At 38.6% G+C, this 27484-nt stretch overlaps 1 long non-coding RNA gene across 1 annotated transcript in view; it reads right to left on the reverse strand.

Annotated features, from left to right (window-relative positions):
• LOC126470484 (uncharacterized) overlaps positions 1–19726 on the reverse strand; it is a 43360-nt gene extending 23634 nt beyond the window's left edge. The window contains exons 1-2 of the long non-coding RNA XR_007586216.1: positions 19607–19726; positions 9083–9166 (exon numbers count right to left, since the gene is read on the reverse strand). This is a non-coding gene — a long non-coding RNA (uncharacterized LOC126470484). The remainder of the gene's footprint in view (positions 1–9082; positions 9167–19606) is intronic.
• Between the last annotated feature and the right edge of the window lie 7758 nt (positions 19727–27484).

Below are 27484 nucleotides of genomic sequence, written 5' to 3' on the forward strand. Positions count from 1 at the left end.
ATGTGGTTGGACAGAAAGTATTCTAACAGACAGAGAGCAGTATGTCATCCTGAATGGGGTGACTTCAACAGAAACAAGCATAAATTCGGGTGTGCCCCAGGGTAGCGTAATGAGTCCACTGCTTTTTATGGTTTACATAAAAGATCTGGTTGATGGTGTTGACAGCGGCATTGGACTGTTTGCCGATGATGCTGTAGTACCACACGAAAGTAGTGAACAAATTAATGAGGATTTGCAGAAAATAAATGCATGGTGTAATGACTGGCAGTTATCTCTCAATATTAGTAAGTGTAGCCTAATGCGTATAACAAGGCAAAAATCCCCATTAATATATGAGTACAAAATAAATGCCCAGTCTTAGGAAGCAGTAACATCCGCCAAGTATCTGGGTGTGATTATTCGAAATGATCTCAAATGGAATGATTCGATTACACAAGTAACAGGTAAGGCAAACTCTAGATTGCGGTTTACTGGTAGAATACTGAAGCGATGCAGTCCTTCAACAAAGGAAATAGCTTACAACACGTTAGTTTGTCCAGTTTGTACTGTTCGCCTGTATGAGACCGTTACCGGTTGGGTCTAATTCAAGAGACTGAAAAGGTCCAAAGAAGAGCGGCAAGATTTGTGACTGGTACATATAGCCATCACGAGAGCATTACAAATCTCATAGAAAGTTTGAAGTGGGATACATTTGCAGATAGACGACGCGCTAAATGGACGGGGCTGCTCACTAAATTTCAAAATCCGATCTTCACCAACAATGTAGAGCATATATTATTACCACCAACTTTCAAACCACGCAGTGATCAGTATTCAAAGATAAGGGAAATTAGAGCTCGTACTGAGGCATTCAGACAGTTGTTTTCCCCTCCTGTGATCCGCGAGTGAAGCAGAGGAGGGGAAATATGAATTTGACGCGAATTGTGCCCTCTGCCACACACCACTTGGTGGCTAGCAGAGTATATATGTAAATGTAAGGTATGGTGGTGATAATAGTTGCACACGTCAAACATCAATATTTTTACAGGCACAAATTTCTGCTAATAATTGGTTGGAGCTATGTCTAAGGCATGTCCACCTTGCTCCATCTCGTCCCAGAAGTGGTCAACAGAACGGAGATCATTAGAATTACAGGGCCATACGAACATCTTTACACCTGTGGAAGAAACACGTGTAAATGGTCACTAACGTATGGATTTTAATTACACATCATTTTTTCTTGAACTTGGGGGTGAAAAACTGCATCAACAGTCACAATCTTTGAGTATGTGTTACTATTGTCGAGAAACTAGAAGCATTCAGAGGTGGTTGCAGCTTCACACAATACATTCCGAACAAACCAGCTAAATATGGCATCAAAATGTTTGCTCTGTGCAATGCTAAATCATTCTACACTTATTTGTTGGAAGTGTACTGTGGCAAACAGCCAGAAGGACCATTTTGTGTTTATAATAAGTCACTTGATAGTGTGTGTAGACTAACAGCACCGATAAAATGCACTAATAGAAATGTCACAATGGATAACTGCCCCCCCCTCCCTCCCCCCCCCCCCTCCCTCTCTCTCTCTCTCTCTCTCTCTCTCTATCTATCTCTCTCTCTCTATCTATCTCTCTCTCTCTCTCTCTCTCTGCTACAAATAAAAATCACTTGTGTAGGAACCCTAAGAAAGGGTAAAAAAGAAATTCCACCAGAGTTTTTGTCCAATAAGAACAGAGAAACTAATTCGGCAGTTTCTGGATCCCAGAAAGACATTACGTGGTATGTACTGTATGTACCCAAATGCTTCAAATCTCTTGTACCTATTTCCAAAATGAACAATGAAGGAACAGTAGATGAGGCAACTAAGAAACTTCACATTATACTAGATAATAATAAAATAAAGGGTGGGAGTTGACACTGTTGACCAAATGTGCATTAAGTACTCGGTAACATGAATGACAAGAAGATGGACAATAGCTCTGTGATATGTACTGCTGAACATGGATGGTATCAATGCACTGTAGTTTCCAGCAAATGAATAGAGAGAGAAACGTCGATGTTGAGTTTTTCCTAATGAGTCTTCTTTTATCTTTTTTTATCAACTAATAGAACCAAATATTATTGAAAGTTCTCCAATACCAAGTTTACCAGCTGATATTAGCATATATCCATGTTGTCATGAAGTTGAAGAGGAGCGAATACAAGAGCAACTAATGAAGAAAATGGTGGATGTGGAAGGGGGAAGAATGGTGCCACAACAATAAGAGGCAGCTCTTGTAATGATTTTGTTTGCAAAAATCATTCTCAACAACATTTCTCTGTGCAAAATGCAATGTGTATTCACCCAAACCTGAAGACAATTTGCCAGTAAATTATTCCTTTTTAAGGATTGAAAATCCTCCAAGTCAAGATCATAAATATATTTTTATTTTGATTTCTAGTGTCAGCTACAATATAAAATTGCACATAAGAATACATCAATGAATGACAGCTTATAGGAGATGAAGAAGCTTGCACAGGATAGAGTAGCATGGAGAGCTGCATCAAACCAGTCTCAGGACTGAAGACCACAACAACAACAACAAGAACAACAACAACAACAACAACAACAACAACAAAGTTACAGATCCAAAATACAGACTGCACATAAAATTATAGCAAAGTTCAAACGTATATAAGAAGAAGTAATTACAAGGTGCATACCACAAAAACATTCTTGGTCAGTGTAATTGCCATACTGGCTCAATAAATAGTTAAAATCATTTTTAAAATGACAACATTCACACAGAACATACAGGTAAAATACCCTTACAATGTTCACAGCCAGTCAGGTACAATGAAGGTCATAAAAATATGTTATGATATGGAAGAGGCAGTGAAAATGAGAGACTATATTTACATAAGCCAAAACTATTCTATATATGGTATTGCCTTACCTAAGACGTTAAGCTGTTAAAATTTATTAACTGATACAGTTTAATTGGTATTTGCATTACCTCACGGCAGAGATCACCATGAGTACATTATTACGCAGTATAATGACAATATCATGAAAAGGATAGATTGCTACTCACCACATAGAGATGATGACCCACACGCAAGCACAATAAAAAGACCTCTTTCTGAAGTAGACAAGATACACATACATTCACATAAGCACAGCTCACACACACCTGACTGCTACCTCAGGCCGTCGAGGTTTGGCTTCTGTGGCCGATACAGTGGTGGCGCACACACACGTACGTGTGTGTGTGTGTGTGTGTGTGTGTGTGTGTGTGTGCGCGCGCGCTCTTACGTGAATGTGTGTATGTTGTCTACTTCAAAAGAAGGCCTTTTGACTGAATGCTCATGAATTTAACAGTCTTCTTGTTGTGCCTGTCTGTGACTCAACATCTATTCTATATGGTGAGTAGCAATCTATCCCTTTCATAATACTGTCATCATTCCCTGCTGGATTTTCCATTATTACATGGTACATGATAATAGCGATGCATTTGATGACCATTACAATGAGCAAGAAATATCACATTTGACCTACACATTACGCAAACGTGTGGCCAGTAGTACAACAAAGATGGAACTGACAACCACCAAGTTCGATAAGCTGCTTGAGGCGATGATCACTAGATGGTGTCAGCAGTCAACTATACAACTTGCGTAAAATCTCAATATTCTAAAAATATTAAAAGAAATACACATCAGTATAGTTCACCCTATAACGGAATGAATATGGCTGTAACTGATAATAACATGACATTGTGATATGAGCCTACTAAAGTTATGTAAACCAAGCAATCCAATTTTATGCATTATTCTACCAAATTTTTAATTTACAAAGGTTTAACAGTCTTAGCCACAGTCTCAAGATTTTTAAAAACAACAAAGTACTTGTCTTCATAACAAATTAAAGTATAAGGAACCTCATCAACATACAACATTAAAGACCATAACTGGGTTTGAAATAACAGTTGATAATTTTTCGTCATAATGACCGTAATAACAGATTACTCAATTATTGAAAAGGAAATGATACAAAATTTGTGATAATGCAAATGATATACCAGAAATATATTATGAAAATTATAAAAACTGCATATAACTCTGTAGCCAGATGCCTATGAAGTGCATACATGATAGTTGCAAAACCTCGATCATTGGAGTTTATCTTACTCTTCCCTGTGGAACTGACCACACAAGTTTACACAGCGTGTATTTCAAATGTTGTACTTCTTGATCACTATAATGGTCATCAACAGCTATATTATTCTCATATACCACATAATGTACTCATTATAATCTCTGCTATGAGATAATACAAATGCTGATTTTTTTTTCTTTTTTCTTCCACTGAAGCGGGCCGTTTTGACTTGCGTAAATATATTCTCTCTTGTTCACTGCCTCTTTCTTATCTTAATGAATATTTTTCAATTTATGGCTTTTGTTGTTCTTGTTATGAAAAGTGCAAAGTTATTTTACCTACACATTCTGTAAGGATGTTGTCATTTCAAAAAAGATTTTAATATCGCACTGAATTGTTATGGCAATTACACTTATCGATAATGTTTATACAGCATGTATCTTGCAATTACAACTTCTTACATACTTTTAAAGTTTGCTATAATTTTATAAGCAGTTTGTATTTTGGACCTGTAATTTTGATTCCTATAAGCTGTTGTACATTGCTGTATTATTATGTGCAATTTTTTATCTTTGTTCTGAAGACGGGTCGTGTGTAGCTGAAACTAGTAATTAAAATACAGTATGGCCTTCGTAACACAAATCCAAAGGGGGGAAAAAAAATCAAGATTTCATGTTAAAAAATAAATTCAGGTTGAGAACCACAGATTTTAATATGAATACATGTTCAGTAGGACTGTTATACGCAATATATTACTGTATAAATCACTTTAGATTACTGTAGACTTACAACACTACAAAGTGGCTGTGAAAGTACAAGTACTCACAAATTACACTATTTTCTTGGAAAAAATTCAAGCGTGGTTTGCTGACTTCACGGGAACGTAGATACCTTGTAATTTCACAGACAATTTTAGCTAATAGTGTTTGTAAACCCAGCAGCGACGTCAGATGTTGAAGCAGATCATTCTAAACTGTCCGAGGCCGTAAACATCTCCTGACACGTAGCTCAAATGGTATCTGTATTCTCCTCCTCTTCACTTACTTCTGATGATCATTCTTGGACCTCAGTTGCAGCTTTTGGCACATCAGATTCCGCAGAAGCACATATGGTAACACTGTCGCCTGCATTAATTAATTCTGCAAAACTAATCCCAAAGTTTTCAATGTCTTGCAGAATTGTCAATTCATTAGGTGAAGTGGCAGTGTCTAACTCGTGGACATCCTCAGTGTTGCTATGTCTTCAGACTCTGTTAAAGCTCTACTGTATGTGATGTGATGACACGAACTTCCAGGCTGCTGCGATGGCTCTTATTGCTTCAAGCAGATTCCAGTTTGGTGGTGTTGTATTGTTTTCAGCACCACAAATTGCAGCTGTTGCAAGTCAGTAGCGATAAGCTCTCTTCACAAGAAAAATGCTGCCTCGGTCCATGGGCTGAAAGTGGCTTGTCACACTTGATGGAAAAAAATGAATCTTTATGTTGGTTAGGTTTCGATCCTGTACTTTATGGGCAGTACATATGTCCAATGTAGGAAAAACACGTTTGTTTTGAGCAACCATTCGACTGTTGAAGCAAAGAAGCCACTTGCGAAATGATGTGCCATCGATCCAAGCTTTCTTATGGTGAGAGCAGATGCAAGGTAAAGTGTCCATATTTATGTTTTTAAAACTATGTGGTTTCTCGGACTTCTCGATAATCCAAGGACGAAGCTGCTCGCTGCCATCTGCAATACATACAAAGAAAACAGCTACAGGTTGTTTGCTGTGTGTTCCTCCATGTCACTTATCACCTTTTATCCCCAAGGTGCAATTTGGAAAACGTTTGTAGTAAATTCCAGTTCCGTCTTTACTGAATACATAACACGAGGCATACATTTCTCGGTTGAATTCCTGCAATCTGCTGTTCGCACTTTCATCATATATCCAGATGAAACTGAATCTGTCTTTCACAACCAATGCAGCCAACCAGCAGAGCAACTGAAGTCTTTGATGCTTATGTTTCTGGCAATCACATTTGCTTTGGACTGAATCATAGAGCCATTTACAGGTATGTTAGATGCATGTATACGACTGAACCATTCTAGCAGTAAAGTCTCGATGTCTTCATACATAGCACTATGAAGTCATTTAAATTTGTTTCCAGAACCTGATGCAGGAGCATAAATGAACTTTTTCTTGATTCTTAATCAAGATACATACAGTAAATTTTGGCATTCCAAACTACTCTGCAGTTGCTGTTTTCTTTGTACATGGTCCACTTCATCTAGAATCTTAAGCTTTACCTGTACATTTAGAGCTGTCTGTTTCATTAGATAAGCTAAATCATTATGGTTTGAGGGGGGCAGTGCACAAATGTTTTAATTCATACTTAACTGGAAGAATGCAGAAAGTTGAAATAAGTAGTTCATGTAATGTTAAAACAAAATCTGATTCCTCAAACTGGGGGGCTATCAAGTACGGGGTCCCACAGGGTTCGGTCTTAGGTTCTTTACTGTTCTTGATATACATTAATGACTTACCATACTACATTGATGAAGATGCAAAGTTAGTTCTTTTTGCTGATGATACAAGTATAGTAATAACATCCAAAAACCAAGAACTAAGTGATGTAATTGTAAATGATGTTTTTCACAAAATTATTAAGTGGTTCTCAGCAAACGGACTCTCTTTAAATTTTGATAAAACACAGTATACACAGTTCTGCACAGTAAATGGCACAACTCCAGTAATAAATATAGACTTTGAACAGAAGTCTGTAGCTAAGGTAGAATTTTCAAAATTTTTAGGTGTGTCCACTGATGAGAGGTTAAACTGGAAGCAACACATTGATGGTCTGCTGAAACGTCTGAGTTCAGCTACGTATGCTATTAGGGTTATTGCAAATTTTGGTGATAAGAATCTCAGTAAATTAGCTTACTATGCCTACTTTCATTCACTGCTTTCGTATGGCATCATATTCTGGGGTAATTCATCATTGAGTAGAAAAGTATTCATTGCTCAAAAACGTGTAATCAGAATAATTGCTGGAGCCCACCCACGGTCATCCTGCAGACATCTATTAAAGATCTAGGGATCCTCACAGTATACATATTCACTTATGAAATTTGTTGTTAATAATCCAACCCAGTTCAAAAGGAATCACAATGTGCATAGCTATAACAGCAGGAGAAAGGATGATCTTCACTACGCAGGGTTAAATCTGACTTTGGCACAGAAAGGGGTAAATTACGCTGCCACAAAAGTCTTTGGTCACCTACCAAACAACATCAAAAGCATGACCGATAGCCAACTAACATTTAAAAATAAATTAAAAGAATTTCTAGATGACAACTCCTTCTACTCATTGGCTGAATTTTTAGATATAAATTAAGGGGGAAAAAAATTAATGTCATGCAATATTTTGTGTAATGCAATATCTTGTACAGACATCTTTTATTAACCTGACATGTTCCACATCATTACGAAGTGTCGTATTCATGATCTATGGAACAAGTATTAATCTAATCTAATCCTAAACCCTCTTCACCACGTTTCACGTGCTACCGTTACTAGATTTTTATTCAGTATTCTAACTCGATCTGGCCATGACTAAAAGAAGATCTGGCATCAAATATATTTCTAAATGTTAATGCACACATTATTGAATTTATTTATTTATTATTATTATTTATTTATTATTATGCTGACTGTTGAGGAGATAATTGTGGCTGCCGACCTACAATATGTTAGAAACGAGTCGACAATGGGTTGTTAGATTTGTAGTTACATTTCTTGCATTCATGATGCTTAAAAATACTGTAACATTAATAGTTTCTGTTATAATGAAATTTAACTACACTAGAGACTAATTCATCTTAACTGAATTTCTTGTTGACTGATAAAACTTCTTGTAAGAACTAATGTATTCCTGCCAAGTCAATATTTTTTTCGTGTTAATAGCAAGTTCACACTAACCATGTTATACCGCAAAAATTTATTAGCAATCTTGGCTTGGAAGAGTTTCAATACTTCATATAAAAAACTATGAAAGATCACTTATCTCTGCTGACAATGTTAACAAATACGAAATAGCCACTAATTATCAATGTGAACATAATACACCGTGTGCCTGCTCCTGTAACATTAACGAGCATGACCACTCTAGGGTTATGATTCAATTACTCACAAAGTATTGAAATTTGTGAGCTATAAATTTGGATGCCTTCATTTGATCATTTAGGAAATGTGCACACAAAATTTGAGCAAAATCTGACATGGCAGAGTGGTGACACCTACGTCATTCAACAGTAATGAATTTCAGAATGAGGACCTTTGTGAAATCCATGACAGAAAAATAATTACTGTGTTAATTACAAGCATAGTTATCCCAAAGTTTGTCTTTGATACTAAAATTTAAAGGTGTGTATTATACTGTCAGCATGAGAAGTCCAGAAGAAATCCAATAAAAAATAACTAAATAGCTCAATGCCTTCAAGCCTTCAATGGCTGTGAAATCTTTCCATGGTTAATATTATGCTGTGGAAATGTGATATTTGGTGCTTGGTTCTGCTCTGAAATGTATGGCTTGAAATACCGATGCCATCAGCCTAATTTATTGAGGTGCACACATTATTCATCTTTCAAAAAGAATGCAAGTTATATCACAAGCACTCACAGATTTATATTTTTATAGTTTAAGCTTATCATAAAATAGGTATGTAACTAATAATCTGTACAATTATAAACTATGCATTCACAAACATACATTAATGAGAATGGAAGGATATTAATAAAGCCCGATGTGTGTATTTCCAATATGAGGTGGAATGATTTCTTACAATTAATGCTGATTGTCAAAATGAATTACATGAAATGGGGGAACTAATAAACAGCAAAAGGCTTCTCGAAAGCTGTTATGTTTATCTCAAAAACTGCAGCAAAAACGAAAATTACATTTGAAAATAAAGTTTTCAAGTTGAGACTTACCAACAAGCTTTCACTGCCAATTAAGTGCACGTGTTCAAACACATGAAGGAGTGGCTTTTGATCTTGCAATATTTTTGACAGTCCCTGCAACAAAATATGTTTCAATTCTTCAGTTATTCACTACAGAAAAATAACAATGTCATCCTGACTTTCATAAAAATTATAACATATTATACAGTGGTAATACAATCAAATCTGTATTTCGATGACCATCTGTTTCCACGCAAAACTGTTAGTGCAAACAGAAAGTGCTACTGTTTCACTTCTATCACACAATGCTGCACTCATTAAGTCAAATAACATTTGAAACAAATTCCAAATAACAGTCATTTTACTTGTGGAAGACGCATCAATAGGCTTTTCATCTAAATGAAAGATGATTTACATCAACAAAAGTGAGACTAAATGGTTCTTGAACAAAAAAAGGGATGGGGAGGTCTGAAATGTTTCATTTATTAGTTTTTTAGGGTTCAAATGTTAAGTGATTTAAGACTTAAATATTACTTTCTCTGTTGTGAAATGCTCAAATTGAAAAACAAAAGAAAGAGTCAGCTCAGCAATGGGGCGACAAGCTGTTTCATAAAAGTTCTGCCTATAGGAAAGACATATTAACTTCCTGTATTCACTGTTAGTTGGAAGTGATGGAAACCAAAATAAGCAAAACGACAGATGTTTTGTAACTGCTATCAGCCTGTAATTACAGGACAGAGACATCTGAGCAGCACAAGTACGATTACAAAAACTTTGCCAGTGTATCAGTAGAAGTTAACTGCTTTTGCTGTGTAATTAGCTGTGGAATGTAAAATACACCCTGTAGCAATCAATGATAATGTTACAAATAAAAAGGTAGAACTATATCTGCAAGAGAGTTACACATAAGCTGTATTGAGAGAAAAGCAGAACAGAGATGGTATTTGTAACATACAGAGCTATGCAGTCTACAGTCCATTCTTTCATAAATATAAAATGGCCTTATTCTCAAAAATTTAACTTAAAATTAAGTCCAACCAAACACTGCACTTTGTGCTTTTTTCCATGTTTCACAACACAAGAAAATTTAGCCAAGCAGAAATTGTCTTTAATATGACTGAACATTTAGTGGCAAAGTAAATCATTCTTTATTATAGCCTATTATTATTTTTCCTGTAGTTAACTCATGTATACACACACTCAGATTAGTAGCAATACCTGACGCAGAGCCATAACAATTGTCGACAGAATTAACTAATTATGTGAAACACCTACGAAACCGATAATTTGAAAAAATTCTACAAGTGGAAAAGATTTCTACTAATACTGAACCTATCAATACTGGCAGTTTACTTGCATCAAAATGACAGATGTACAGCATTTATCTATCTAAAACTAATATGCACAATACATACACAAATCCAAGAAATTTTGTTATTTTCATGGCATTATATACATTGACTTTGCCAGATCATAACCGAACTGTCATCTTTCAACCTAACCTAGGCCAAAGCTTTTGACTCTGTCAACCACTTACTAATTCTACACAAGTTAGAGAGATATTGGATTATGGACAGGGCATTGCAGTGGTTCAAATCTTGTGTGTCAGAAAGAACACAGATAGTTATTCTAAACCCAAATGGAAAAAATTTATTCTTGGACTGGAAAAAGATTTGTACAGGGGTCCCACAAGGCTCAATTCTAGGGTCTTTTTCTTTTTCTGCTGTACCTAAATGATTTACCTTTAAGCACTGATGTTCGCTCTATTTTATTTGCAGATGACACCTCAGTTTTAATTGAAAATGACAATTTAGAACAAATTCACGATACTGTGGAAAATATAACGGGAAATAATTATGGCTTCGGCATAATGGATTAAAATTCAATGAAAAAAAAAACACAATTAGTGCAGTCAGTGCTAAAACACCATCAGCATCCCCCATAAAAATAGTTCACGGCGAGGAAATGACTGAAGCAAGTTATGAAAAATTTCTAGGTCTAAATCTGGACAAAAATTTAAATTGGAAGGCACAGGTAGACTTCTTAGCAAACAAACTAAACAGCCTAGCTTATGTGATGATTGTCTTATCTGGTTCCACCCTTATGGACACCAGGAAGATAATCTACCACAGCTACTTTGAGACCATAATTAGATACCAAATAATTTTCTGGGGAAACTTTAGGAATAGCCCTAGATTACGTTCTCTTCAAAAGGGGATAATAAGAAATGGGTTTAGTCCAAAAACGAACATCATGTCGCCCATTATTTAAAAAAATTAATAATACTAACCATTCCTTCTCTGTACATCTACAAAATTTTTATCTTCATGTATAAAAATTAAAACTCACTTGATAATTTTCATTTCAATCACAATTACAGTACTCGTCACAGACACAGCTTCAAACTTCTCTCTCATAATTGAGAACTTTACACTCAAACGCCATTGTAAAAGGATTAAAAATTTACAATAAATTAAATAACACAAATCTGTTTGACCCACTAAAAAGATTGTTATTTAATACACCAGTGAAAAAATGTTGTTATTCAATTGAAGAATTCATGCAGGACAGTTTGGCAATTTGAAAAGAGAAGCAGCAATTGTATAATAAATTGTTAATATATTGCATAAAATTTATTGCAAGCTGCAAAATGACCATAAGTGTTATATACGTTCTTGTTAAATTGTTCATGTCTAAATATTCAGAAATGCCTGCTTAAATATGTTAGTCATTATAACCTTTTTTATTAAAGTAATCTGATGTCTCTCCGGTACAAAAATCTTTGATTTGTAACTGTATGTTATTAGACGAATAAACTACATTCTACATACTGCTTACATTACAAATCAGTATGTCTGTGCCATATTTAACACACTTCTCTCTTTACTGATCCATATCTCCAAACTGTGAGGGTTGTTCAATAAATAACGCCCCAATACAGTGCAATGTTCTCAACAGTCCCGACACATAGCAGAGTCGTAGTGAAACATCTAAATACTATCCATTATACACTCACTACAACCAACACACTAGAATTAAATTCTTGATTATTGTAAAAGAAACAGTGGTGAACATTCATATGTGTTTGTGTGCCATGTGTGGTAATGATGTAGCTTACGAGAGTAGTATTGGGCAAGAGGCAGAGAGAGTTAAACCTTACGTAAGTCCAGAAACAGAGCTCTGTGTCTGGCCACATTTGGGACATCCTGTCACTGCCATTGCTCCAGAGATGGAAAATCGCACAGTTGCCATTACTCGTGCAGGTCAGCACAATGAAACTTGACATTTGGCTCTACAGCTATCGGTGAGCATTTGAAGTGAGTGTGCAATGACAGACTCTTGGAGATTCAAAGGTATAATCAAGGTGGGTTCCATGAAATGCTCACAACAGATCACATGATTCAAAGAATAGCCATTTCATCTGAACTGTTAGAGTAGATTAAGTCCAATAGAGAAGCCTTTTTGTCACAGATTGCTGAAGATGATGAAACCTGGGTGCACCACTTTTGGGCAGAAACAAAAATGCAGTCACTGATGTGGCATCTCCTGCAGTCACCAAAGAAGAAGAAATTCAAGGCAGCTCCCTCTACTGGCAAAGACTTGACAGTCTTTTGGGATAGTAATGGTATCATTCTCCGGATGTGTTGCCGAAAGTATTAACCATTAATTCAGAGGCTTAAGAGGAGAACTGTTTCCAACACGTTCAGACTGAAAAAAAATCCAAAAGACATCTTGATCCTATATGATAATGCATGTCCATACCCAAGTCTCAGAACTAGAGAGCACATCACCAAATTGTGTTGGAACATCACTGCCTCGTTTGCCCTTTAGCTCGTATTGGTGCAGCTTGACTTTGACCTGTTTGGGAGACATGGTTTCTCCTTGTGGAACACACTTCCTAAAGGTGTGTGTGTGGGGGGGGGGGGGGGGGGGAGTAATTCTGCAATGAAATCACATCTACACACAGGACAAGAGCCTTTATCAACAGGGAAAACACACACTTGCACAATGCTGGCATTGGATCATAGAACATGATGGAGACTACATAGAAAAATAGTACATATAAAAGAAACATTACTGATAATGTCACCAAATTCTAACTCTTGGGAATAAATATGTTCTGAGAAAAAGCTGTGGGGCATTAGTTACTGATCGGCCCTCGTACCATATGAGACTAATGAAGGAATACTGCTAGTTAATGTGTGGTTGGATTACAGCTACTTGAAGATTAAGATATTTTTTCAGGCTCTCCTGTGTAGGTCTTGTATCTGCAGAGTGCTGCTTTATATTGTTGTGTTACACAATCTACGAAATACTGATTAAAATGAGAAGTGAATTTAATCTTAAGACACAGCTTACATTTAGTTAGTACGGAAAAGCCTTATATAGAAGGGAAAAAAACACCTTGTCTGCAGGAATGGAAATCCACTACAACTCTAGGAATTAAAATAAATGAAGGGATACACTGAAATACAATTTGCTGATGTTCAAGCTTAAAAGAAGTATGACCAAATATAAAAAAGGTTAAAACTGTGGCTTTTAGAGATAAATACCCAGTCAAGCCAAAATAACTCTTAGGTGATAAATGAACTACTAAATACAGCTTACAACATTGATTATGATGTTGTCTGGTGGGTTGATTTTGGGAAGTAGACCAAACAGCAAGGTCATCCGTCCCATCAGATTAGGGAAGGATGGAGAAGGAAGTCACCTGTGTCCTTTCAAAGGAACCATCCCAGCATTTGCCTACAGCAAGTTAGGGAAACCACGGAAAACCTAAATCAAGATGGTCGGATGCGGTTTGAACTGACAATTGCCCGAATGCGAGTCCGGTGTGCTAACTGCTGCGCCAACTCACTCAGTAATTACGATGTCAATCACAAAATGATTAAGTACCAAGACATCTGTGGAACAATCCCAACACTACCAAAGGAACAGAGACAGGGGGCAGAAATGATATTCTAAGAAGTGGTGGCTGCACCTTTCTTTTCCTGTACAATTCACGGAGAAATGAAACATCTCCCCTCGTCATCGAGACAGGTGGGTCCTTCTCAACCTGGGCTCTGAATGACCTGTCCCTCATTCCCAATCTTCTTCTACACCAACAATAAGTGTAATACATGTTGAAATAGTAAATAAGGTAGAAGTTTAAAAAAAAATTGTGTGTCCATTTTATAAGAATGTAAACTGGAGATCAGTTTGAAATTCGTAAAACAATTTATTTCAGCCACAAGTGCACTAAGAATCATTGTCAATCTTGGGGAGAGGCAAATTGGTAAACTGATATTTTCTGGGTATTTTCATTCAGTACTGTCATATGGAGCTATGTTCTGGGGTAACCCATCTTTAAGAAAGTAAGTCTTCATAGCTCAAAAACTCACTGTAAGGATAATATGTGGTACTCACCTACCATTATCCCACATATGTTTAAGGAGTTAGGTGTTTTGAATACTGCTATATAGTAGATTTCCTCACAAAGTATGTTGTAAAAAATTCACTTCAGTTCAAAAGGAACAATAATGTGAATTATTCCAATACCAGTAGAAAAATGGCATTCATTAACCCACATTAAGGTTTCCTCTACCACTAAAGGGGTGCATAATACTGCATCCAAAATTTCTGATCATTTAACCCAATGATCTCGGACAGATAACTGAAAAAGTTTCTCCTGGACAACTCCTATTCCACAGCAAAATTTCCCTTTTTGTAATCTATAAAAGACAATGAGTAAACATTATTAACCCAACCAGATCTTTTTTAAATAAAAAATCCTTGTAAATGATCAGCATCTAGCCATGTTTACAAATGAATGTATAATGTGAATAAAAACTGACTCGTTCCACATAGTCAAGCTTAATCATCCTAATAATCCATGGAACACAAAACCAGCTAATTTCCGTAATTAATTTGAAACGTATGTATAGTTTCTTCTAGTATGAAATCTGGCATTTAATGTGATGCCTGCTACTGTCACCTAAAATCCAGCTTACAGTAAATTCATTTTTCAACTACTAAAATCTAAGTCTCCTTTGTATTTAAAAAATGTGACACACTTGGAACAAATAACACTCAGATCTGACTCAATACATTCTTTGCCTACAATATTCAACCAAAATGCATGCCAACTTCTAGTTTTAACATCCATATGTGCGACCATAGTGTATTTCATACTAGCAACCCGCCCCGGCTTTGCACAGGTATCTGGAGCCAGATGACTTGTATGGCACTATTCTGAGCCTCTTATCAGAAAGGAATGAAGGATGACGGTTGTGAGTTGTGGGCCAGTCTGCTTCAAAGTTCAGTATGTTGACTGCCACAATGCTGGATGCCAAGGCATCAGGTGAGAAAATTTGTTGTGGCCAACAACAGTATTATGTCAGTCAATGTGTTAAAAGTGCAGAGTGAATGATTTAGGCTCATAGGACAGAGCCTGGCAACACTACCCTTCCTCATGAACCAATCTGTTTATTAGTGAAAGCCATACCAGTATCAAAAGTCCTACAGGAGATAATGAGTTTTGCCTTTACATACAGACAGAAAAAAATACATTGGGGCAATTTAATTTATAGTACATATAGGTATACCTCCCATAGTTCCTTATACAAGGCATTACAACAGTTTTTACCACATATTTTTGTTTTGTATTATTCCCTCCCACCCCGCCCTCTTCCTCCTGTTAGCACCATGAGAAACATATCTTTAAAGTTATTTCTATTCTCGTTTGCAAATGATGTACTATGAAACTATTACTGAGTGCATTAAATTCGAAGATAATACATGTATGAAGTAAATATGATTCAAAAGTCTTGTCATGCTGGGACGCCGTGAGAACTGAATATGTACGATGGAGTTACTGGCACACCAATGGCTAAAAGTGACTGCTAGTAAAAAGTAAAACACAGTCATGCTGCTGCATTCACTTATGTAAACAGCTGATTAAGTATAAATGCCTCTGTTAGTTGAAGAAAGTAGCAATAAGTCTGAAGCATCTCTGCTATGCATAAACAAATCTGTATACTATGCTTACAAAACTGCTTTACACTGTCATTTTGTACACATTTCTCTTAATAATGCTATGATTTGCACTGACTTGCTAAATTTCTGTGCACTCTGCAAGAGTAGTTACAGCTACACAGTTCAATTCCAAGGGACTATTTTTTTTAGGGGGGGTGGGGGGGCAGGTTATGGACGAACCAGAGTTTGTTCCTGCATTAGGGTGTGGTTCAAAATGGTTCATTACTGGTGTATCTTTGGAATGGCATTGGGTGGGGGAGGAATCAGAGTAATGTCTACATTTCATACAGTATTTTCATTTTTTTCTGTATGTAGATTTTCAGCTTCTTTTCACATTTTCTACAGGCAGTCAAACCACAAGGGTATTCACGATGGCTAGCCATCAAACCAACTGTGAGGTATCATGGGTATAGTTAGTAACTTTCTAGAATTCCTTGGCATTCTCAAGACCCTTAGTTTTCCCGGTAATTTATTTTCCTGAAGCTCGGCTGAAAATTTTACATTTAGTGAACTACTGTAAAAGGGTGGGGGGAGTGTCAAACTCTGTCCACTTCCTCTTGATGCTCTGTATTAACCAAGTGGTATTAAACCAACATACACTTTTCAACATCACAAATGTAGTTTATCTGTGAATACTGGGCCTATTTGTTTCATCTCTTACACAATAATTAATTCATGTAGATGTCACTGAGACTGAGTATAATACACATCAATACATTGCACTCCAAGTGAGATAGCAAAACAGGGGTATACAAGAACATAACTTATGATTTGTACTTCTTCACTTATGCTAATACTGATAAAGTAATGTTCTCACTCTTGAATGTTAACATTTACAGCTTTCAGAATGGCAGTCTTTCACTTTCACAATTCTGATTATGTGTTCCCAAAAGAAACAGCTACTTTCTTAGGAGTATGAAGAAATTTTTTATCTCAACTTTCACCTTCTGTTCAGGAAGGTAGGTTTTAGTGAGTGGGCTGGGTTAATTTCACCTGTTCATCCCATTTTGCACACATCCAGCCTACTTGTCTTCAAACTGATGCTCATACTATTCTGAGTGGTTCAGACATTTTGTATGAATAGGTCTTAAGCAAACAATTTTCAGCCCAGATACTTCACTGTCAATTTCATAAAGACTGAGTTATACAAAAGTGAAATACACTCTGCTGTGGAACACCACAGAAGCAATGCATCTCTGTAACTTGTGATTTTGACTGTAGCAAATGAAAAATTATTAATTCTTGGAAGGAACTGAATTTTTGATCGAGTTCAATAGTTATCGAATGCCACTTTCAGGTATTTTGGCTCCTTGCAATTCTACTGTTTAAGTCAGACACATTACTGGTGACAATAAATGGCTGCTTTATTTTTCAATTTGGACTGAGACACATCATACTATAATACTTCAGGAAGATGTAAATGGTGTAAATAAACAGTATACCTGGTGCCACTGGAGTCAGATTATTGAGCCAATGCCGCCAAGTGAATACTTGAGCAATGCAGGTTGGTGTCAAAATAGGAATAACGCAGTGTCAACCCAGGCAAGGTCTTAATTGATATGGTTTTTTTAATCTTCTTCCAACCTCTCGTAGAACAACAACATAATGATGCATTTTGCTGTTTGTTGTTATCATGGCAAAAAAATGACCACAAATAGATGAACTTGTAATACATCGTTTATTGGATTACCAGTGACAATGCTGTTCACATAAGTCTATTAAGAAGTCTAAATTTCCAAGGGCTACAGCACTGAATTTTACTGTATTCAAGTTGCGTCAGATTTTACAACATATGATGGAATAAATGGTGGTCCACAGCACTGTGTATAGCTGACAAACCTCCAAAAACTATCACTGTTAACTCATGAACTTCACAGACACTTTTATGGCCTGCAGAAAACTGAATACTATTCTGAGCCTCTTATCAGAAAGGAATGAAAAATGGTGGGTTGTGAGTGGTGGGCTAGTCTGCTTCAAAGTTCAATATGTTGAGTGTGACAGTACTGGATGCCAAGGCACCAGGTGAGAAACTCTGCTGTGGTCAAGGTGGTGGTTGTTGGGATGTTTAAGGGGGACTAAACAGCAAAGGTCATCAGTCCCCACTGTGGTCAACTGCAGTCTCATGGCAGTCAATGTGTTAAGAGTGCAGAGTGCATAATTTAGGCCCATAGGACAGAGCCTGGCAACCAACATACGACAAATGGTTGGGGGGGGGGGGGAGGGTTGGAGGGGAATAGGATTAATTAATGGTACAGGGTGCCCTGTATCAACTGCCATGTGCTGGCTTATGGTGTCTTTATTTTGCTGCTTTGAGTTGCCCTTTGAGCATAACATATCTCACATACTGTACTGCCATAGGTTCAATATCAGTTCAGTGAAAATTTTTGGAGAATGCAGAAACTTGTACATTGTAACTAATAATACAAAACATTAGACCTAACTTAAGATCTTGGAAAACTCTACAGTTTGGGTTTGGTTGCCAGACAATATTTATTATGTTAATATATTCATGTAAGTATATCTTTTTACAATACAATTACTTCTGATTTTAAGTTCTTAGCATTTCTCTGATCTTACAACATATGTTAATGTTTTTATTATGCACTACGTAACTGTCTCCAGATTTTTTTAAAAAATAATGTGGGATGTCATGTCAGTATTTCTTTTATTGTTGGCATTGGAAAATGAGTGGTTCTCAAACGATTTGCGAGTTTTTATCTTCCTGGGCAGTTTACCATCATTATGGGAACACTTTAACAGGCACTCCAGACGACATGTATGTTGTTATGACGGTAAACTCAAAGCAGCAATCTGCTGGTTATCATACATAGCTGTGTAGACTGTTCTGAAATTTATAGTTAGTATGTAGTAGCATGCCAGGCAATCTCTCGTGCAGAAGCAATCAAGCTATGTTAAAACAAAACCGCTAAATAATACACATATACACACACGCGTGCACGCAGGTACGTGTCACATTATTTGTAACAAGATCCACAGCTACAAGAGCCGAGACAAACGGAAAAGAAACAGTCTTATTTCAGGCCAACTAAATCTAAATGTACTGTGAACTAAGCAATGATTAACAGAGAGCTTACTACAAATTTTTTAGAAGCCAAAAGACGTTCTCGAAATGTTGTCACTCCGTATAAATGGACCTGACCTTCAAGAGAGAATAGAATTTTGATGCATTCAGGCTGATGGTAGCGAAATAAGCAACACAAGGCCATAAACCTGAACACAACGGTCTGTTATTGCACACAGTATTCGACATGGACAGACTACACCCACATCATTTAACACTGGCTTAACTATAGGAGGTTTGCAGCAACCAATATACAAAAACATACTCTCAATTTCCAATACTAAAGCACACAGTACAATACTATAACACCGAGAAGCGTCGTCCTCTAACCACTGCCCACATTAAGTGATTTCTTCCCTCCTGCGGCATGGGTTCGCGAACGGTGGATGTTTAGATTTTGCACAGCAAGTAATGCACATGCAATCACTAAAGTATGAAGAAATATAACCGATATTAACCTTCGGAAACTTCTTGAATAGCACTCTTTACTATGTTATTGTCGTTTCTCAACAGTAACTCCGCAGCAAAATTTACCACTGATCTACTGCTCTAACGCCAGAGATTCATTTTCACAACTGAAGATGCACTTACCTCCCACTACTGTCGGGAAATGACGTCATACTGTTGAACCGCGGGAATCCGTTCTGTGTTTTTGTAGCAACAGACCTATTTCGAAAGCTTTCTTCTCGTTTTCGCTCACAAATAGCTTTTTTCAACGAGCTTCAGTCAAGTGAGATACATCATTATGTGAAACGTTCCCAAGGTCCGGTATTAGGCTACTGTGATACGACGGTCCATAGGAATTCCCCTTTCGATTTTGATTACCTTGTCTGTGTGCAACTGGAACCTTATTTCTCATAACTCTACATCTATACTATGTAGATCGTTGTAAAATGCACGTCAAATAATTTAAAAATCCGAAAGGAAGACACCCGTTAAAAGAGCTCCGTTCCAAGCGATCTATCTGAGTACCTCGTCGATAGTGATGTCTCTGCTACGTGCTCGAGACATTTATTTTGAGTTTCTAGACGTTTCCCCCAGTCAGTTTATGTGAATGCGAAAGTAAATAAATCCTATGGAAACTCATTTCCCTCTTCTTACCGAAACTGTGGTGGGATTCCGTTTATGGTATTTTCAATTTTCTATCCATAGTACCTTAGTTAACGACAAGTAAATTTGCAAAGCAAAACTAGTTGTTATCTTTGCCCGATTTGTTTGACGATGTTTGAATTATACATGGTCCAGTCACATTAATGTGACCACCGCCTACGTTCGACGTCAACGTGCAACAACCACTCACAGACGACAAGTGGCAGCAGTAGCAGTGGAAGTTAGCGGGGAGGACTCGGGAAACTGTGCAGTCCTTGTCCCAATGCATAAATGGAGCGATTTATCCATCGTCATTGGCTTTCGGGACAAGGGTGGAAGCATTTTCGAAAGGGCTAAGTTTGTAAACTGTTCGTCTGCCGCGTAGGCTAAAGTATACCGTGTATGCCAAAATGGCGCTATCCAAAACGCGTTTGGCAGCTGTGGTGCACTATGAGCCTTAGATGAACAGGGCTGAACGACGGCTGCGGACATGTTTACGGACGAATAGATGTGCAGCTGTGCTTGTATGATCGACTGAGGTACCAAAAAAGAACGTTGCTATGGGCTTCCACAGCAGACACCTGGTTCATGCACTCATGATGGCTACTGTTCAACGGCGACGAAGGCTGGAATTTGGACGCCAGTACCGCGAATAGACGTATCCTCTGAGTGGCGACAGGTGGTGTACAGGGTGGAACGTCTGAAGGCAAAGGCTCCAGGCCGGAGGAGGGTGCCTCGTGGTCTGAGGAATGTTTTCGTGGCATTCCCTGGATGATCTCGTCTTTCTGGAGGGCACAATGGATCAACACAAGTATGTCTCCATCCTCTGGTACCATGTCCACCCCTACATGCAGTTTGTTTTTCCTCGGCACGATGGCATCTATCTGCAGGAAAATGCAGTGTGTCACACAAACAGCTCGCAGTGTACATGCATGATTCGAAGAGCAGATGAGTTCACCGTACTCCCCTGGCCACCAAACTCCTTAGATTTAAACCCAATCTAGAATCTGCGGGACCATCTCCATCGGGCTATTTGCACCACGGATCTCAACCGAGAAACTTAGCGCAGCTGGCCACGGCTCTACATCGTAGCCTATCGAAACTGCAGTTTATCATCCTGCGATATTGCTGCTCGCGTTGGTCAGCATCCCACGATTGTTAAAATGGTTCAAATGGCTCTGAGCACTATGCGACTTAACTTCTGAGGTCATCAGTCGCCTAGAACTTAGAACTAATTAAACCTAACTAACCTAAAGGCATCACACACATCCATGCCCGAGGCAGGATTCGAACCTGCGACCGTAGCGGTCACGCGGTTCCAGACTGAAGCGCCTAGAACCGCACGGCCTCACCGGCCGGCCCCACGATTGTTATTCGAATATGAAATCGATGGGTTCAGGAGGGCTATACACTATGCCATGCAGGATCTCTAGAGCACCACGTGACTGGCGCCCGAGGAATCGTACAACAATGTCAGGTACATTGTCAGGAAATGGCCTTGTTTTCAGCAAGACAAGTACCAACACGCACAATGTGACGAAGTCTGGAGCACTAAACAACTGTCAGCATGACGACCATTGCCATAACGTTGCCATATTGCATTCATCATCGTCACACGTGTTAAGATTGTGCTCTATCTTCGAGGACTCCATGACGTTATCTTTCAACAAGATAACATGAAACGGTGAGTTACTCGTGCTGACCTGACCTACCTTTGATAGAGAGAGTGTTCGACTCTTGTCTTGGCCAACACTTCCAGATCTCTCATAAAGTGAAAACATCTGGCCATTGGTTACTGAAAGACTGGTACGCCATCACTCACGAGCCACTATGATTGACGAACTCTGGCAGAGGGTTGAAGCAGTATCGAATGATGTACCCGTGTCAGTCATCCAAGCTCAGTTTGAGTCGACATCCAGCCACTTCTGCCGGCCGGAGTGGCCGTGTGGTTCTAGGCGCTACAGTCTGGAGCCGAGCGACCGCTACAGTCGCAGGTTCGAATCCTGCCTCGGGCATGGATGTGTGTGATGTCCTTAGGTTAGTTAGGTTTAATTAGTTCTACGTTCTAGGAGACTGATGACCTCAGAAGTTAAGTCGCATAGTGCTCAGAGCCATTTGAACCAGCCATTTCTGAGCCATTTTTGCTCCCAGAGGCGGCAGCCCTGTGCATTATGTTTCGCACCAAGTATACTCCCAAATCACTTTTGAATTTAATCACGTATTCTTCCTACTATACTGCATATGGACAATAAAAAATTTCGTTATTTGCTATTCTTCTTAGTGTTGCACTTCTAGTAACCAACAGTATATTAACACTGCTGATTAAGGTCTACCCTTTCAAAATGCCCTGTACCGGTATCAGGTTTGTCGTAATACGAATTAAATAAAAACAGTTGCAGCTGCACTGAGTGAAGAACGATTAGCCATCAATAAACTTCTCGGCGCAGTTCCACTTTGCCTTTCTCTGCCTTGCGAACTTGAGACAAGAAATCGATTTGACTTATAGTGACGAACTGGTATTTTAAGGCCTCTGTCGATCTCTTGGAATTAGATTTCAGCGCCATGTCGCTCACAGGGTAATTTGACTGATTTGTTTTAATTGTGGAGTCTGTTTCCGTATGCAGTTAGTGCTATAGCTGCGAGTGTAATCTTTCGTACGAATAACACTGCAGGTAACGATACGGAGTAAATCATACTAATGAGTGTCTGCCCTTGGGCAGGACAAAAAAAAGGTTAGATTTTAAACTCCCCACCAGCTTGTAGAGCTTTAGAGATAGAGTACTATTCAGTTAAATAAAGATGTGATTAGGAAAATCACAAAATGTCTTAAGTAAATAATATGCATTTATTCGTTTGTAGAAAACAGTGTTATGAAACACATTTACATAATTGATTTTTGAAAGTTTTAATGCACAAACAGAAATCAGTTTATTAACATCATACATGTTACATAATTCAAGGTGTTTCGAAAGTCCCATGCAAACTCCCAGGATGTGTGTAGGTACTGGGTAGAACTGACGAAAGGTACAGGTCTCGTCTGTGGATCGGTGTCTTTTTCTTTCTATAGTGGTCTGCATCTCGTTACTGTGTTTCGATAGCAGTTAGCACTTGTCACTCTTACTACATAAAATGTAACTATTAAAAGAGTCACGGTGAATTATTGTCGCCCATTCGCACAGTTGCTGAGAGAGTGGTTTACATATTTGGTTGCGTAACACGGAAATTGCTTGTCTTTTTGGCTTATCATACGATTTATTCTCCGCACGTCCTAGGAGTTTGTGAGGTGGATTTCGAAGCATTTTGTGTACAACAGTTTACAATTAAATCAGATACAATTTTCAGTGCACAGAGCCACTAATCATTATCTTCACGACCAAATTTATGGTATAAGGTAATAAATTTCACTAACTAAAAGTCGTTGCAGTAAACTTTTTGTTTGAGGCAAGACTCTGGTCGCTATCTTCATTTTATTCTTACAGTTCATTCATGCCTTGTGGTATTCCGCTGAGACACACTTTATCAACGTGTAGCAAAAAATCTGAAACGCGTACGAGAGGTGCGGCATATTCGGAAAAATCCAGCAGACGGATGCTCTACGCTATTTGCCACTCTGCAATATGAGAAGGGCGCGTTTGCACCATGGTAACGTCCGTAATGTCACAGCGTTAGACGAAGAGTATATTTTTGCAGGATTTGCTGTACATGATCTGATGTCACTTTGTCTTTACTCATCATGTGACTGATTTATGGCATCGGTTGTTGTATTTCCGACGTAAATCAATGTTCCGCACGCAGTTTTCTCTCTTTTCCCTTTTTTTATTCCTTGATACACTATCCATATATGTAGTTACATACAAGTCGTTTCCGTTGCCAGAGGCTGCCCTACCGCTGATTTGTTAGTTCGGTTGCATGAATTCCAATACCATGTTTCTTGATAAATATCTTCCAGTGCCTACATACTTCTACAGTTCAACGTCGTACGACGGAGATACTATTTTCAGACTACTATTTGACTTTGTGACATTACATTTGCATTGCATTGTAGTTTGTTGGTTCTCTTTTCTACATGAACGTCTGAGACTGAACGAGTAAATAAATCCACACCGATAACGGCAAGATGATGGTACATGTATCACATTACTATTACAATATTATTCCTATAAATACATATTTATGCCACACGATCAACTTTTGCTGTTACACACGCACTCAAGAGCAAGTAAATTAGTGACACTTACATGTATCACATTACTATTACAATATTATTCCTATAAATACATATTTATGCCACACGATCAACTTTTGCTGTTACACACGCACTCAAGAGCAAGTAAATTAGTGACACTTACATAGCAGCAATATAGCAACAATTTTGACTTCTAGAGACATACTTCTGAGCAGCTGAATTAGAGACACCTTCACAGTAGTACTATAGCTACAACTTTGAGTGCTACACACACACGCTTATGAGCTACCGAATTAGAACCAACTAAATACTCGTAGTGGCATATGACAACCTCCTTCGCCCTGCCATGGGCTTTGGGAGACACAGAAAGCCGTCTTATCATTCGCCATCTACGGCTCATGAGGAATGGCCCTAAGGTATATACACACATCTCGGTTAATGCTGCCGCAGGTTTATTCAGAGTGTTTCTCGAACTGTTCAGACAACATTCGGGAGCGACTGGGTGGAGCATTGGCTTGCTGAAGGTCAAGGTCGCTTGCAGAGTGCTGTACGCGACCGTCTACAGATCCTCGTGATCGGGCATTACATTAGAGTATCGTCGACAGACGTAACAGAAGCACCATTTCCATCCTTATAAACATGCACCACACGACAATACCTACACCATGCTGACAAGCAGGATGCATCGCGTCACTCGTAACCTGCGGTCAGCGTGTATGATTTCTTAGCACACTTTGAGTTTATAATGGCGGCCGTGTTGTTCTCTGTGCGGTGAGCTCACTGATAGTTGCTGTCCACCTGTGAACTGGCAAGTGGTTTGCTGCACTGCGCCTCGACTGTCCGTGGTACTCGACGGCGACTTACACACTTCTGGGCTAGAGAGACCCACCCCGGTGACGGCGGCGACCCGTTGTGCCACGGGCAGAGTGTGTCGAGGAGGCATTCACACGTCATTGCTATGCGGGGGCCATTTTCCCAGAACGGAGCGCTTCCCGGAGTTACTTATCGCTCTTAGCTTAGAGCCTGCACGACCTCGGAGGTGGGGTGTTCCAGGAGTCGATCTGGCTGCGTTCGAGTGTGCTGATACCAGACTTCTCTGCCCATCCAGCACCGACACCCAGTACAAGGCTTGTTGACGTCCCTGTCACGTGAAACGCCCAAGTATTCCGTTCTCTCTCCCTCCAACACATTACCCATCTCTGCTTCAAATGGCTGCAGCATTGACAGCGACAGGAAAGGGCCTGGGGTGGATAAGCATAACGCTATTCACCTCATCGTAGCACACCAAAAAAATCTCTCGATGTGCATGAACATATGCACACAATAGGAATTCACGATATATTATACATTTGATACGTTTAAAAATTCGCCAGTGGAATGAAAAGTGTGGTCCTGCATATGCGACACTAAAGATTTTTAGTAATGTATCATTCTCCATCCGACTCATATGGTCTTTTAAATTTTTCTTAATTTCTGTACATTTTTATTTTGGGACGATAATTGTAATTCTGCTCTTATTTTTGTGTTTCGCTTTCGATCTTGTCTTGTGTTTCCTGTTACGTTTCTTAGAACTTCATTTCTGAACTGTAGATACTCAGTGTGCCCTTTTGTTGTTGTTGTTGTTGTTGTTGTTACCAAAGTTTCGCTTTCATACGTTATAGCTGAAACTGTCAATGATTCTTTAATTTTAGCATGCTTCTTTTGCCATTTTCCTTTGTACGGTTAGTCTGATAGTACCACTCATTCAGTTAAAATCCTCTTCTTTATGTTGATAATCAGTTTCAACCTCATATCCTACATCGCATTCTAGGTATTTAAAATTCCATTTATTACAGTTTTAGAAATTTTTTTCATACAGTGCCGATATTTGCATGTTTTAAATTTTTTGAAATTTGTGGTAATTTTCTATGGGACCAAACTGCTGAGGTCATCGGTCCCTAGGCCTACACACTACTTAATCTAACTTAAACTAACTTACGCTAAGGACAACACACACACACCCATGTCCGAGGGAGGACTCGAACCTCCGACGGGAGAAGCTGCGCGAACCGTGGCTAGACGCCCAAACCGCGCGGTTACCCCGCACGGAGCAAGTTTTAAGAGGGTTAAATTGTTCATAATTGATACGCTGCTCTTTGTAATGTATCTTCACCATTAGCAACAATTTCCTGGTCATCTACAAATAGTATCGTTAGTACATAGTTTGTATTTCTAAGAATAAAAGAATAAAACGGCAGAAGATATATTCATTCCAAAAGGATTTCGTTTGCTTCGACATTAAAAAGCACAGATAATAAACTACACCCTTGTCACAAAGTTGTTTGATTTTTTTATTACTTTTACCTGGAATTGAAATGCTTTTCATACCTGCTACTAACTGTTGAGGGAAATCCCTGCTATAAAATATCTACACGAGTGTGTCTCTTTTTATGGCATCAAAAACTTTATTTAAATAAATAAATATTATGTGTTTTCCTGATTTCACCCTCAGTTTTTTCAATAATTTTCTTCAAGATAGTAAAATTCGCAGCACAGCCCCTTCCTCTTCGGAATCATGACTGCTATAATTTTAAAAACATTCCAGTACTTTTGCTGAATTCATCTGATGCAGAGGAAAAGCTTTGTAACTCAGCAAGTGAGGAAGCTTGGATTGGAAGCACCGAGATAATAACCCCACAGCCATTTTGATCTGCTACAGAATGGTCCCTTGTGCACGGACACGCCGGCCGTGGTGGCTGTGCGGTTCTAGGCGCTCCAGTCCGGAGCCGCGCTGCTGCTACGGTCGCAGGTTCGAATCCTGCTTCGGGCATGGGTGTGTGTGATGTCCTTAGATTAGTTAGGTTTAAGTAGTTCTAAGTTCTAGGGGACTGATGACCACAGCAGTTGAGTCCCATAGTGCTCAGAGCCATTTGAACCATTTGCACGGACTCCTGATACTTACTACAAATAGAAATAGCTGGTCGGACAGAACTTCATGTAACACCATATGACAGAGACCCGCCGATCGCTCTTACTACGGAATAGGAACTCCCCTTCCAATCCAATGACGAAGACATCTGTT

Source organism: Schistocerca serialis, chromosome 3 (genome assembly GCF_023864345.2).
Source record: "Schistocerca serialis cubense isolate TAMUIC-IGC-003099 chromosome 3, iqSchSeri2.2, whole genome shotgun sequence".
Lineage (NCBI taxonomy): Eukaryota > Metazoa > Arthropoda > Insecta > Orthoptera > Acrididae > Schistocerca > Schistocerca serialis.